The 16,034-nt window shown below is 36.7% G+C and overlaps 1 protein-coding gene across 1 annotated transcript in view; it reads left to right on the forward strand.

Annotated features, from left to right (window-relative positions):
- The first annotated feature begins 4,908 nt into the window (after positions 1 to 4,908).
- FRMD6 (FERM domain containing 6) overlaps positions 4,909 to 16,034 on the forward strand; it is a 119,141-nt gene continuing 108,015 nt past the window's right edge. Inside the window, exon 1 of the mRNA XM_043990296.1 lies at positions 4,909 to 5,036. The gene's annotated coding sequence lies outside the window, so the exon portion shown is untranslated. The remainder of the gene's footprint in view (positions 5,037 to 16,034) is intronic.

The following is a 16,034-nucleotide window of genomic DNA, read 5'->3' on the forward strand; positions in this document are numbered from 1 at the left end:
ACCTTATTGAATAACGTTTCCTCCCTTTTTACCTTTTTAACTTCTCTTGAGACTTGTATGTTAAGATCGAATTTTCTATTCAGTTCTGGTCTTTTCATCAGGAAACCTTGAAAGTCCCCTATTTAATTGAATGTCCATCTTTTCCCCTGAAAGAGAATGATCAGTTTTCCTGGGTAATAGATTCTTGGACTGCAATCCAAGCTCCTTTCCCTTCTGGAATATCATATCCCAAGCCTTGCATTCCTTTAATGTTGAAGCTACCTACTTCCTGAGCAATCCAGACTGTGGCTCCATTTTAAATTGCTTCTTTCTGGCTGCTTTCAGTATTTTCTCCTTCACTTGATAATTCTGGAATTTTGGTTACAGTATTCCTTGGAGTTTGCCTTTTGGGGTCTCTTTCAGGAGGTGATCGGTGGATTCTTTCAATGACGATTTCATCCTCTAATTCTATACTATCAGGGCAGTTCTCCTTGATAATTTCCAGGAATATGGTGTCTAGACTCTTCTAATCATGACTTTCAGGCAGTCTAATAATTCTCAAATTCTCTCCTGGATCTGTTTTCCAGGTCAGTTGTCCTTTCAATGAGGTATTTCACATTTCTTCTATTTTTTCATTCTTTTGATTCTGTTTAACTGATTCCTGATGTCTCATGAAGTCATTAGCTTCCAACTGTCCAATTCGTTTTCTCAGTGAGATTATGCACCTCCTTTTCCTTTGGCAAATCAATTTTTTTAATGAATTTTTAAGAAAATGGTTTTCTTCAGTCAATCTTTGTGCTTCCTTTTCAAGCTGCCTGATTCTATTTTTCATAATTTTCTTGTGTTGTTTTCATTTCTCTCCCCATTTTTTTCTTCTACCTCTCTCAATTGATTTTTTTTTTTTTTTTTAGTGAGGCAAATTGGGGTTAAGTGACTTGCCTAGGGTCCACACAGCTAGTAAGTGTTAAGTGTCTGAGGCCGGATTTGAACTCAGGTACTCCTGACTCCAGGGCCGGTGCTCTATCCACTGCGCCATCTAGCTGCCCCTCAATTGATTTTTAAAAACCTTTTTTGAGCTCTTCCAAGAAGGCCTTTTGATCTTGAGATCAATTAATCTTCCCTCTTGAGATTTCACATATAGGCAATTTGAGAGTATTGTCCTCATCAGAATTTGTGTTTAGCTCTTCCCTGTCAACACAGAAGCTCTCAATGGTAAGAGCTCTTTTTTGTTTCTTACTCATATTGCAGCTTATTTTTTTTTTAAAGTTGAGGTCTGCTCCTGGGGCACCAAGGTCACTGTTTCAAGCTTCCTGTGCTGAGATTTGTAGCCTTTTAAGGAATTTTTTTTTTTTTTGGTCGGGGCAATGAGGGTTATGTGATTTGCCCACACAGCTAGTAAGTGTCAAGTGCCTGAGGCAGGATTTTGAACTCATTTCCTCCTGAATCTAAATCTAGTGCTTTATCTTTTTTCTTACTTTTTAAAATAACATTTATTATAAAATGAATCCCTAGTGTAAGGAAATAGGAACCCTGATCCTAACATGGTTGGTGTTAATTCATCAGGATTTACCTTGTTTGTGTTCTCTTTTGTCTTCTTTTCTTTTGATTAGCTATAATTACTCTTTGGGGCAGCTAGGAGTTTAGAAAACTCATCTTCATGAGCTCTATCTGACTCAGGCACTTACTAGCTGTGTGACCTGGGCAAATCATGGTGGACCTGGCAAATCACGGTGTGACCTGGGCAAGTCACTTTTTGCCTCAATTTTGTCATCTGTTAAATGAGTTGGAGAGAAAAGGGCAAACCACTCTAGTATCTTTGCCAAGAAAACTCCAAATGGGGTCATGAAGAATTGGACACAATTGAAAAATGACTGACAACAACAATAAACTCTTTATCTGGTACATCATTACTGTGTGTGTGTGTGTGTGTGTGTGTGTGTGTGTGTGTGTGTGTTTCCTTTTGCCTTTGTTGTAATTTATTTACTCTTATTGGAGTTTGAAGCAGACTTGGAGAAAGTGCTAATCTTCGTGGATTAGTTTGAAAGTTCTATCATTTTTTCTTTAAATTATTTTTATTTTTATTGTAAATATTTCCCAATTAACATGTAAATTTTTGTAACACTCGTTTTTAAAAAATTTGAGCTCCAAATATCTCCCTCCCTTCTCTCTTTGAGAAATTTTTTATTGATTATACATGTAAAACATTTCCAGTATTAGCTGTTGCAAAAGAAAACAGAACCAAATAAAACAAAAATAAACGAAGTTTTTTAAAAGTATGCCTTCATTCTCAATTCACAGTTTCTTATTTCTTTCTCTGGAGGTTAATAGCATCTTTCAACATCCTTCTATCATTTTAAAAAATGTTTTTACTTAGCCTTTAATTTGGTGATTGTTTAGACATTGAAACTTGAAATAGGTACTGTGCTCTTAAGCTAAATACACTTCCATTTGTAATCAAAACAATAATTAAAGTATTTTGCTAATGAACAAGGTATGTGGACATGTACAGGTCTGACTGTCATTTCCCTGCTCATCAGTCTCCAGTGACTACCTATTGCCTCTAGAAAACAAATTTATGTTTTAAGTGTTTGGTATTTAAAGCTCGTACAATCTGGCTACAGGTTTATCTTTCAGGCTTATTTCACATTACTTCCTTTCATGTACTCTAAATTTTAGGTCAAACTGGTCTACTTGCAGTGTCTTTCAATTCCAAGCTCATTTGCACTACCTCACTTCTCCACTCAGAAGTTTTTGATTTCTTCAAGTCTTTAGCTCCCAAAGAATCTTTCACTGTTTTTCCTCCTCAAACCTCATTTATTTACTTATCTGCCTATGTATTCCCTAGTAGGATGTAAGCTCCTTTAGAGGTACATTAGGTTATTCTTTTTGGGGGGGTGGGGGGACGTAGAAGGTAACTACAGCCCCTTGCACAGTGCCTTCCAGATAGCAGGTGTTTTTAAAAAGCTCGTTGATGTGAGAAACTTAGCTCTTCTTAGCAGTGCAATTATCCGAGACAATTCCAAAGAACTCATGATGGAAATGTTCTCTACACCCAGAAAAAAGAACTGTGGATTCTGAATGCAGATTGAACCTTACTGTTTCTAACCTTTGTTTTTGTTTTTTCTTTTTTGAGGCTTTCCCCTTTTGTTCTGATTCTTCTTTCACAACATGACAACAGAAATTAAAAAAACAAAGACTTGTTGAATTGAGCTGAATTGCCCTTAATGTCTGGTGGATCTTAAGGGATGTTTGTGTAATTCCCTCAAAAAAAAAGCCAGTATGATTTTGTAAAGTTAATTTTTTGTTTTAATTTTTTTTTAAAGTTGATTCCTATTCGACACAATTTGTTATCTTTGCATCCTGCTCTTGATTCTCATATTCACTCCCATTGGTCTCCTCTGTGAAGAATTCATTTGAGTTCCATTGTCAAACAGGTCCACTGGGGCCAGGATTTCAAGGCAAATGCAGAATAAAAAGAAAGGAAGAAGAACTAGGAAGGTAGAAAAGTAAATGGTTGAAATAATCAAATTGAGGGGATTTGATGGGTGGGGTGATTCTAGATATCCATTCTTAGCTTAAGGCTCTATTTGTTTACTTCCTCACTATTTCCTCACAGGTTACTGGAGGGGGCAGCTAGATGGCAGTGGATAAAGCACTGGCCCTGGAGTCAAAAGGACCTGAGTTCAAATCTCACTTCAGACACGTACTAGCTGTGTGACCTTGGGCAAGTCACTTAAACCCCAATTACCTTAAACCATCAAGGGCCATCTCTTAAGTGTCCTGATGTATATCTTGCCTACTGGACCCAGATGGCTCTGGAGGAGAGAGTGAGGTTGGTGACAGCACTCCTTCATCTAAATCCAATTCAGTGCAAGTCATGGACATCACCAGGTCTTGGTTCTCTTCCAGAAGGAAGGACAAAACAACTGTTACAGACATACTCAGAGCTAGTGTAGCAGTCAGTTAGAAAGTCTTATTGGTGTTTGACTCTGCACTGAGAACTGATGAGAGAGAGACAGAAACAGAGACAGAGAGAAGCCACAAGAATCGCATTCAAATGAGCCAATGTTCTAATGTAGAGAAAGCTTGCAAATACGTAGAGAGAAATTCTTCTCTTCCAGTAACCCTGCTCTTCAAAGAGATTTCATTCCTAAATAAAACCAGCCTTTGAATTTCCTCAAGTTATCCTGAACTGACTAGTTACATGAGTAAAGGTGAATGAGACGTTTAAAATCTCATTTCTGTCATCCAAATAGTAATGGGAGATACGTTTATTCTTCACAGACACTGTAAAACACTTTATTTGAGATTCCAGAGTCTATACATTTAGCAAAAATGTCCGCTTGTGAAATAGTTTAAAAAAAAAAACCTTTGGTATCATAAATAGTGGGAGAGGAAGAACGACCGGAAAAAAAAAAGGGGCAGTCTTCCGTTACTACTTCTCTGAGTTATCACCCCTAAGTTTACCGAATTGGATAAACAACTGGTTAAGCATTCCCACCCACCCACACCAACACTCACAGCCCCCAAGGGGATAAATCTCCACAAGCCCAACTCATATTTAAGGAGAGATTGCACACCATGGGTAGGCTATAGATATAGGAGGGGGGGTGTGCAATACCAAGGATTTTTCTGTTAAAGTGGGACTATTTCTTGTATTGCAAATTCTGCACATTTCTGAAGTCTTTTAAACTTGTGGTTATACTCAAAATTTATGATACATCATTTGTTAAAGCTTAGAGGCCTGTCTCATTCCTCCTTTCTTCTGTTTTCCAAGTTTTCCTCAGAATAGATTTGGTATCGTCCCTGGGGCGGGGGCTGGCAGGGGGGGTCCAACGTGCTGTTCCCGGTAGGAGTTCCTATGTAGCTCTGAGGCCACCTAGTGACGAGTGAGGGAGAAGACGTGGAAGAGGAGGGACTAGGGGCAGGACGGAAGCTGGGCTATTGCTCCCAGTCTAAAGGCAGTGGAGACTGAGACGGGAAGGAGGTGGAGGAAGCTCTAGGGAGAGAAAAACGAAAGGAATTTCTGATGCCGCCTATCTTCCAATTTATTAAAGGTACGGGAGGTGGAAGGCTATACCCCACAACTGGGGGTGGGGAAAAGTCCAATGGTGTTTCATTCCAAGCCTTAATGGCCGCCACAGTTTTTTGTTTTGGCTCGGGAGGGAGACGTGGTAGAGCTAGGCTGGGGGTGGGGGTGGGGTGGGGGAGGGCGGAGATGGGGTGTTTCAAAGTGGAAAAAGCTGGTGGGCCTCAAAGGACGAAATAAACTCGTCTCTTTTTCTCCTCCAGCCTGACTGGTCACTCTTGTTTTTCCTTCTCCCCCGCATTTCGTTGTTTTTTCGGGTCGTTTACAATTTGCTGCTGCTAGCAAATCCCTCGGACTGGAGGATGCATTAGCCTTATGGCTTGTAGAGTCCTAGGAGTGGGGTGAGGTTTGCCAGAGGCAAGGCGGTGGTGGTGACTTGCTACCTTAAAGAAATGAGGCAATGTAGTTTGGTTACTGCTCCTTTCTACTCTCCGTTCCCGCCCCCGCTTTTCGTTCCCTTCCTCCCGCACTTCCAGGTTCTCTAGCTCGCGAGAGAATATTAACCATGCACAGCTCAGTGCTCCGACAGCCTAGTTTATTCTGACCAGTATCCCAGAACAGGAAAATAGGGGAGAAGTGGCTGGTGTGGGGAGGAACCCAAAACTGTCACTTGCCCTCGTATTCCCAGAGGGGAGGCTTGAGGAAATGGTCAGTGGCTGTCTGATCACCTCTTGAAAGTTGTTGCTATAGATCTGAGCAACCAGCCTTTGCCCTTTTTGAAAGCTGTACTGCTTAGTTTGGGGACCTGGAGGTGGGTGCTGGGACATAGCAAAGCTGTGGGGCACCCTCAGGGTAACTCACACCCTAAGGAGATGATGCTGAATGGTAGAGAGACCCAGGATCACCCGAGTGGGCAGGACAGCACGTGTGGAGGCTGAAATCTCTGTACTTCCTTACAGATGGGTGTTCTCAGAAACCAACACGTCAGGAAATTAGAGCAATTTACTGAAGAAGAAAACCTTTTTTTTTTTGTTTTTTTGGCGAATAATTGTCTAGCAAGATGAAGTAGAGCATTTAAGTAACAGATTTTGTCCAGAAGCGGAGTTGAGCCTCTGGAATGAAATATGTTAAAAGGGTTTTTTTGGTTTGTTGGGGTTTTTTTGCGCTATGGATTAGTGAATGACTGCCCCCACCCTCAACCCCCCAAGCATATTTTGCTGCTGAAATGAAGAGCAATAGTTTTTTCAAGTCACTCATTTGTGACGTGGTCAATCTTTGAACTTCCTCTCCTTTCTTTTGTTTTGTCCTTCTTTTCCCTTCCCCCAAAAGATGTGTTTGGATTAATAACATATGACAAAATCTTTTTCTTCTAGAGTCCAAATTCTAGAGCTAGCAAATTCATTGCTTTAGAGCGCTTCAAGGAAACCATAATAAACCATCAAAAATTTGTTGATGATTTTTATGATTCAAGGGCTAGTCCCCAATGGTTCTGAAATCTGATTGTCTTTTGGGGGTTTTCCCTGTGTTACATATAAGCCTAATTGCCCCTTTGGGGGTAACCCTATATATTTTATTTATTGGCTTTGAAAGAATGATCTAAATTTATTTATTTATGCACAGAATACTTTTTTTTTTTTGCTACAGGGTACAGTTTTAGGGATTATGTTGGAGGAAAGCTGCCAGTGGCTTCATTTTCCAAGAATGTTAGTCATTTCCTTTCAGTGATTTCAGCCAGTTGATATTTCACTGCTTCAAAACTTTCTGGGGAGAAACTTTTCTTCCCCAGAAAACATGGTTATTTTTATCTATCTCTCTATGTCTGTCTCTCAAGTGTTTGTTTTAAAATAGGAGCATACATTTACATCAGTGGCAAAAAGCAATGGGGAGTTTTTAAAAATAGGGCTTTTGAGAATTTTGAAAGAAATAATTTAAACAGCCATCAAGTCATATAAACATCCCATTCCTAAAGCCTCCATAAAAGAATGGAGAGGGAAAGGAGCAGAAAAAAGAACAGTACTTTGACTCCGCCTTGCATTTATGAAATTTGCCAAAAATTTAAGCCTTTGTGGTTGGAGAAAAAAGTAAAGGGTAGAATATTATAAATATGTATGATAAATATAACATTGGATGACTTCAGTATATTTACAAATATTTCACATAAAAACAAAACCTTTGGAAAATTTATTAGATTTATTCTGGCTATTTTCTCCAAAGCTTTTATATGGCTCCCACTATAATATGCTCTAACCCTGTAAGGTTCTATCCACTGAACCTCCAGCTGACTCTTGAAGAACAGAGTGCTGTAATATGAAATGTCATATGAACTGGATTTTTTTTTTTTTGGTGGGGGTGTGGTGGGGGGAAGAGGGTAATTAAAATCTTACAACTGATTGATCACTGGAACTTTCAAAAAAAAGTTTCTTGCTGCAGGAAATATCTGTTTACACTTTTCCCCTTTTTTTCTTTCTTTTGGTGCACTGTATTTCTTGGATTTGCAGGTTTGAAATACTGCAGGGGTGTTAGTATAATTTGGATTTTTAGTCAGTGGTTTGGATTGGCTGTAGATATTTTGTCTCAAAAGTTATTTAAAACTGTTATTGGCATTAGTGGACTTTCTTGTAGAATAAGTCAGTCGTGCTCTTTAGTTTTTCTACTTTGTGGCACTTGGCTTCAAGTTTTCCTTTACAGTGGTCCTAAAGTTTTTGACTTTCAGAATTTATGACAATAGACTGCTGGAGATGAAAGATTTTAGGTTAATCATTCTTTTTGACCATACTGTCAGATTTTAGTGTGAAGGAATATTGTCCTTTTTTTTTTTTTTTGACAAAGTAATTTTGAACTTGGAAGTTGCACATTTTGTTGTCTAAAGGGATTTTTGTATAAAATCTGCAAGCAATTATTTTACTGCATGAAATCTGATACCAAAGGGAGATTAATTCATACCAGGTGCTAAAATGTATATGAACCTGAGATTTGGATGATCTCAATGAGATTTCACATTATGAATGATACCCTTGGACCCCAGATGGAACATATTTTCCATATGTTTCCATATGTATAGTTATTTTGAGGTTTCACAAAAACCTCAAATTGGGAGGTAAGTTTCATGTTATATTTCTGTAAAGCATAATTTATGATGTTATTTAAGGTCTTTTAAAAAAGAGTGTGTTCTTTTTTTTCTGCTGAAATGGAAGTTTTTAAAAACAGTTAATTAGAATATGCCTCATTAAGTGGTAACGTTATATAGAATTGCTCCTACTGAGGCAGGAAAAGTGAACTAGTTGGTAGTGGTTAGAGTTAGTACACAACTTGACATTTACTTATATTTGAACCAATCTTTTGGTTTTTATTTGTTAAAAGTCAGATTTATGGGGCAGCTAGGTGGCGCAGTGGAGAGGAGTACCGGCCTGGATTCAGGAGGACCTGAGTTCAAATCCGGCTCAGACACTTAACACTTACTAGCTGTGTGACCCTGGGCAAGTCACTTAACCCCAAATGCCTCACACACACAAAAAAAGTCAGATTTGAGGGGGCAGCTAGGTGGTGTAGTGGATAAAAAGTACCTGCCGAGGATTCAGGAGGACCTGAGTTCAAATGCAGCCTCAGCTGTGTGACCCTGGGAAAGTCCACTTAACCTTCATTGCCCCACCAAAAAACCAAAAAGGCCATATTTGAAAGTGATCTTTGTAATTGTAAAATTATAGTAGGGCTTTGCTATAACAAAAATAGGCTAAACCATATGTTCCTATTAAAAAACAACAACAATATAACATGAATTTTAGATCTGTAGCTTCCCAACTCCAGTCATATAAAGGATGTGTTACTTTTGAAGATATGAGAACAAAATCCAATTTTGTCTTCCATTTCAGTGTATGAAGAAATGAGAAGTTAAAGTATAGAAACTTTTAACTCTGTTTTTTTTTTTAATTTGAAATGTATTTTGTCTAAAGCCCAAATGAGAAAAATAGTATTGGCTTCTGTGGTTAAATTAAAAAAAAATTTTTTTAAGTTTTGAATTACAAATTTTATCCCTCCTTCCCTTCCTCCTCCCTGAGGTGGTAAGCAATCAGGTTACACATCCTGTCTTCAAGACCCTTCACAACCTGAATCCAGCTGCTCTTTCTAACCTCATTTCACATTATTCCCTCTATTCTAGCAAAATTTAAATTCATTGTACCTTCTTATGAAAGTGTTCACATCTTCTTGTCTTTTGTCTCTTTAAGTCCTTTTCTTTCAGGATATTGGTGCCACCTCCTCTTACGAAGCCTTCCTGGTCTTCCTCCTTGCCCCTTGTTTTCCTAGATTATTTTGTTTATTTGATCTTTCCTTTGTCCCTATTACATTCTACCAAATGATAATATATGTAAAATGCTTTGTAAATCTTAAAGTTCTGTACAGTTGTAAGCTATAATTATTACTTGTGTCCATGTTCCCCCAGTGCAATGTAAACTTTTTGGAGGAGACTATGCCCCTGTATACTAAATGCCTAGCATATACTTTGCATATACTTTCTTTTTTAAAATAATAAAAACATTTTATTTAAAGTTTTGAGTTATAAAATATATCCCTCTCTCCCTCCATCTCCGCCCCCCAGGAGCAAACAATCAGATATTGGTTATACATGTACAAGTATGTAAAATATTACCCTATTAGTCATTTTGTATATGAAAACTTGAATAAAAGAAAAAAAAACAAAAGTGGAAAGATAGCATGCTTCAAGTCTGTTCAATCAATATCAGTTATTTCTTTAGAGGTGGATAGTATGCTTTATCACTAGTCCTTTCAGATTGTCTTGGATTGAATTGCTGAGAAATAGTTATGTCATTCACAAAATTCAAACAATATTGCTGTCACTGTGCACAGTGTTCTCCTGGTTCTGCTCACTTCACTATACATCAGTTGATACAAGTCTTTCCAGGCCTTCTGAAATCATCCTGCTTGTCATTTTATAAGAAATAGCACAGTAATATTCCATCACCATCATATATCACAACTTGTTTAGCCATTCCCCAATTGATAGGCATCCCTTTGATTTTTAATTCTCAGCCACCACAAAAAGAGCTGCTATAAATATTTTTGTACAAATAGATCTTTTTCTCTTTTTTGGGATGTCTTTGGGATACACACACTTTCTTAGTAAACCTTTGTTGAATTGAATGTATGTAGTTCACAGAAGACTTTCAGAATTAAACATGAGTTAAGAAGGAGCACTTCTTCACACATACACCCCTCCCCCGCAAAAAAAAGCAACCCTTTAGGCTATATTCCACTATGGAGAGCAGAGATGTGCTAAAGCAGAAAGGGGTAGAACCAATTCCTTCCAGACCACTATTATCTCTGCCAATTGAGCTAGGCTGAGGGTCACACTTCATACACCTCTTCTATTTCATGTGAGGGTCTTGCCTAGCTTCAGATTATTACTTTCAGAGCTGTCCTGCCTGCTGCATGTAAACAGATAAATTCCACATTCTATCCTAAGGGCAAGGTTTTTTGGTTGTTTGCTTTTCGTCTGCTTTCCATACATATAGGTTCTTTTCAAAGTTATAATCCTTCAGCAAATTACCAATTTATTAATTTTTTTAAAAATCAAACACATGTGCGCAGAGCTCTTAGACCAAAATGACCTCTGGTTTCAGGCCAGAGATGAGGATTCCAGGCAAAAAAAAGTATGTATTCAAATAAACACTGTGAGGTTTCTCCCCCTATTTGTATACTGTGTATAAATAAATATAAAAACAGTTAAGAATGATTGTCTTGTTTATGATGGGAAAGTTAGAATTGAAGTACTAGGTAGGAAAGAGCAGAGCTTCTTAAACTCGACCCCTTTTCACCCAAGAAATTTTTACCTGACTCCATGCAATAGGTATGCAAATAGGTATATATAACCTTTTACTGTTGCCAAACTTTTTTTTTAATTTATTTTTGTACATATAAGGTATTTTATTTTTTTCCGTTACATGTAAAGATAGTTCTCAACTTTTGTTTATACAAGCTTTACAATTTCAGATTTTTCTCCCTCCCTCCCCCCTCCCCTAGACAGCAGGTAATCTGATATAGGTTATATCTATATATCTATATACATATAGATGTATGTATATATATATATATATATCCCCATAATAACATTAATCCTATTTCTGCATTATTCCTGTTATAAGAGGAAAAAATCAGAGCAGTAATGCAAACCTCAAAATAGGAAAAAAAAAAAACCAACAGCACCCAAAACAAAAGAAATAGTATGGTTCAATCAGCATCTATACTCCACAGTTCTTGGGTTTTTTTTTTTTCTTGGATTTGGAGATCCTCCTCCATCATGAGTTCCCTGGAACTCTTCTGTACCATTGCATTGGTGAGAAGAATATAGTCCATCACAGTAGGTCAACACTCAATGTTGATGATACTGTGTACAATGTTCTTCTGGTTCTGCTCATCTCACTCATCATCAGCCCACGCAAGACCCTCCAGGTTTTCTCTGAACTTTTTCCTGCTCATCATTTCTTATAGCACAATAGTATTCCATTGTATTCATATACCACAGCTTGTCCAGCCATTCCCCAATTGATGGGCATCCCCATAACTTCCAATTCCTTGCTACCACGTAAAAAAAGGAGCAGCTATAAATATTTTTGTACATGTGGGTCCCTTTCCCCCTTCCATGTTGCCAAACTTTTTGCAACCCCCACATTCAGTTACAGGGATCCCACATGGGGTCATGGCTCACAGTTTTAAGAAGCTTTGGGATAGAGAGCTGGGTCAAGAAATCCAGATTTCAAATTTTGCCTCAGTTATCTCCATTATAAAATGGAGATAATAGCATCTGCTTCTGAGGGTTGTGATGATCAGGCAAGATAATATTTGTAAAGCTCAGTGCCTAACACATAGTGGGTATTCTATTAATGTTAGTTGTAGAAATGCTAACAAACCAAAAGGAACAGCTTAAAAAGTAATATAGGGAGGGGGCAGCTAGGTAGCGCAGTGGATAAAGCACCGGCCCTGGATTCAGAAGTACCTGAGTTCAAATCCGGCCTCAGACACTTGACACTTACTAGCTGTGTGACCCTGGGCAAGTCACTTAACCCCCATTGCCCCACAAAAAAAAAAAAAAAAGGTAATAGAGGGAGCAGCTAGGTGGCGCAGTGGATAGAGTGCCAGCCCCCGAGTAGGAGGGCCTAAATTCAAATCCAGCCTCAAGACACTTGACACTAGCTGTGTGACCTTGGCAAGTCACTTAACCCTCTTTGCCCAACCAAAGAAATAAACAAAAGTAATAGAGATATGGTATTTAAACAAGAGGAAATAAAGAAAGATGAATTAGTATCTTCTTGGATTTCTTTGATTAGTACCATTACTAAAAAGGAGGCATTTTCTTGTGATAAGAGGATCTGTGAGCATAAGCTTCCCATAAAATGTTTTACATCCTGGCTGTCTTTTCCTGCAGTTGTTTCTCTTTTTCTTATCTCACTATCTCAGACTTGTTCCAATCCCTCTGGTGTTGCTGGAATAACCCACCCACCCAGTCTTGTCCAAACTATGTAGGCTGAGATCTCTGGTATTTGAGACCCATCTATAAATCTAAAGTGGTATTTCTGTTGTGCAGAAGAATTCTGCCTTTTCGGGCCTGGGCTTCCTAGTATGTGTAGGTGCTAGGAAAATTGTTGTGTTAGTAAATAGAAACAGCGTTGAATTGCAAGGAAAATCTAAATTTGTAAGAATTGATGTTAAGGTCAAAATGGAGTTAACAAACTATTTTAAAGTGATTTTAAAGAAGGAAATCTTTTATCTTGTAATATAGGTTTGAATTGAGGTACCCTAGAAGGTGAATAGAATAATGATAATTGAACCCCAACTGCATAAGTGTTACACCACTATATTGTTAAATGAAATGCATTGTGTTAGTTATTACCCCTAGCACTTTCCTTTTGTTGGTTCTGATTCCTCTCATTCCTTCACATATACTGGTTTTACATTCTTTTGTAAACTTTGTCTGAGTGAGATCCAAAAATTCTACAAGCATCTCACCAATATTAGGGGAGATTAGTAATTCCATTTGACATAAATGGATGAGGAAGGTAACCTCACAATGAGCCCTTATGGTATTAGAGGTTCTGGTGTAATGTGTGCTGATGGTACGATTTACAAATAGAGGGAACCTTAGAGAACCTTGGTCAAAATCATCCCTTATTTGATTGAAACCCATTAAGGGGAAATGACATAATTAAGGTCACAAAGCTAGTAATCTGAGTCAGGGTTCAAAACTTTGGCTCCAGATACTGCTTCTAGTATGGTAATTTAGTTGTTTAGTTATACCACCACTTCATGATATAAGTTCATTTAACATTACTGATCAGTGAATTAAAGGAATTCTGTGTATAGTATTGGCCAAAGGAAAAAAAAATTTCCTTTGATCAGCTATTCCTGACAAATACTATGCTATGCTACTCCTGACTAATAATATGCTAATACTTAGCACAGTTGAATTTAGACTTTTTTCTGCACAGGAAGAAATTAAGTGACTATTTGTTCAGTCATCATTGTTAAAATTAATTGGATAATTCAGGCCAGTAGAATTTATTTGGATATCTAAATTATCAATTTTGATTATATCATTTTTTCAAACTTGTTGAAGTTGCTAAAGCTTTATATTAAAAAAAAAAAGAAATGAAGGGGTTTTTCCCATTCAGTTTTATTTTATTTTCAGTTCCAGATTCTTTTCTGCCACTGCTCTTTCCACATCCATTGTGAAGGCAAGAAATACAAAACCTACTACAAATATAAAGTCATGCAAAATAAATTTACATATTAGCCATTTTTTGAAAAAAAGAAGAATGAAAGCAAAAAAAAAAAAAACTATGCTTAAATCTTCCCTCTGTGTTTCCATAAGGTCTCTCTCTGTAGGTGGGATAGCATTTTTCATGAGTCCTTTAGAACTTTGATGGGTCATTGTTTTGATCAGAGTTACAGTCTTTCACTGTTGATTATCTTTACAATATTACTACTACTGTGTGAATTGTTCTTCTGATTCTGTGCACTTTTTACTTTGTATCAGTCACATTCATATACAATAACTTGTTCAGCTATTCCCTGTGATGGGAATTCCTTAAGTTTTCAATTCTTTGTCCCCATAAAAAAGCTGCTATACATACCATTTTCATTTTTTTCTTGTGTGTTTTCAATTTTGTTCTGATTCTTCTTTCACCACAGGACCAATATGGAAATATGTTTAATATTATTGTACATATCAAATATGTACTACGTGTATTATATCAGAATGTTGTCTTGGGGAAGGAGGGAGAAAAATTTGGAACTCAAAGTCTTACAAAAATGAATGTTGAAAATTATCTTTACATCTAATTGGGAGAAAAATACTATAAAGAAAAAGCTGCTATATTTTTGTACATGTTAGTCCTTTCCTTTTGTCTTTGATCTTTTTGGGATATAGACAAAGTTGTGGTATCACTAGGTCAAAGAGTATATAGAGCTTAAATAGCTTTTGGGGCATAGTTCCAAATTGCTCTCCAGAATGCCTAGATTAGTGATTGATAAATTAATCCTGTTGTGGATTAAGTGTATCTATTTTCCCACATCTTCTATAGTATTTGTCATTCTTCTTTTTGGTCTTAGCCAATCTGATGGGTATGAGATTGTATTTCAGAGTTGTTTTTTTATTTGTTTAAAGTTTTGGGTTCCAAATTCTATCCCTCCCTCATCCCTGAGGCGCTAAGCAATCAGATACAGGTTATACATGTGCAATAATGTAAAAAATTACCATATTAGTCATTTTGTTTAAGAAGACTCAAATAAAACAAAAAAAATGAAAGAAAGTGAAAAATAGTATGCTTCAGTTTTGTGTTCTTTCTTTGGAGACAGTATGCTTCATCATTGGTCCTTTGGGATTGTTTTGAATCATTGTGAATAAAGTCATTCACAGTTCTTCATCGAACAATATTGCTATCATGGTACACAGTGTTCTCCTGGTTCTGTTCACTTCATTTTTCACTAAAGCTTGGATCTTTGGGTTTTTCATGTACTAGATTACTATGGTTATTACTATAGATGTACTGTGTAACTAATCTGTTCCACTGATCCATCACTCTGTTTCTTAGCTGGTATCAAATGTTTTGATAATTACTACATTATAATAGAGTTCAAGATCTGGTATAGCTAGACCAACTTCCTTTACATTGTTTTTCATTGATTCCCGTGATATCATTGACCTTTTGTTCTTCAAGATGAATATTATTTTTTCTAGCTCTATAAAATAGTTTTTTGATAGTATAGCACTAAATAAATGGATTAATTTAGGTAGAATTGTCATTTTTATTATATTGGCTTGGCCAAAAGCAATTAATATTTTCCAGTTGTTTATCTGTGTGGAAAGTGTTTTGTGTTTGTTCCTGGGTTTGTCTTGAGTAGACTCCCAAGTAATTTAAATTTTTTACAATTATTTTAAATGAAATTTCTCCATCTCTTGCTTCTGGGCTTTGTTGGTAATATATAGAAATACTGATGATTTATCTTTTCATTATATATACATATATTTAATATAATAATATAATATAACAATAAACTGGGATACTTTAGGGATACTTGGCTAACTTTTTTAAAAATTACTTAGTATTTTATTTTTCCCAATTACATAGTTAGATACAATTAGATGTCAACCTTTTTGTAAGATTTTAAGTTCCAAATTTTTCTCTCTCCTTGTCTTTCCTACCCCCTCCCAAGACAGCAAGCAATTTCATATGTTACACATGTACAGTCATGTTAAACATATTTCCACACTAGTCATGTTATGAAAGAAAAATCAGAACAAAACAGAAAAACCATGAGAAAAAAAAACAAAAATGAAAATAATATGCTCAGATATGTATTCAGATTAGATAGTTCTTTTTCTGGATGTAGAGAGCATTTTCCATCATGAGCTTTTTGGAATTGTCTTTGATCATTGTATTGCTGAAATCATAGTTGATTATTGCACAGTGTTGCTGTTACTGTGTATAATGTTCTCCTGATTATGCTCACTTCA

Source organism: Dromiciops gliroides, chromosome 2, assembly GCF_019393635.1.
Source record: "Dromiciops gliroides isolate mDroGli1 chromosome 2, mDroGli1.pri, whole genome shotgun sequence".
Classification (NCBI taxonomy): domain Eukaryota; kingdom Metazoa; phylum Chordata; class Mammalia; order Microbiotheria; family Microbiotheriidae; genus Dromiciops; species Dromiciops gliroides.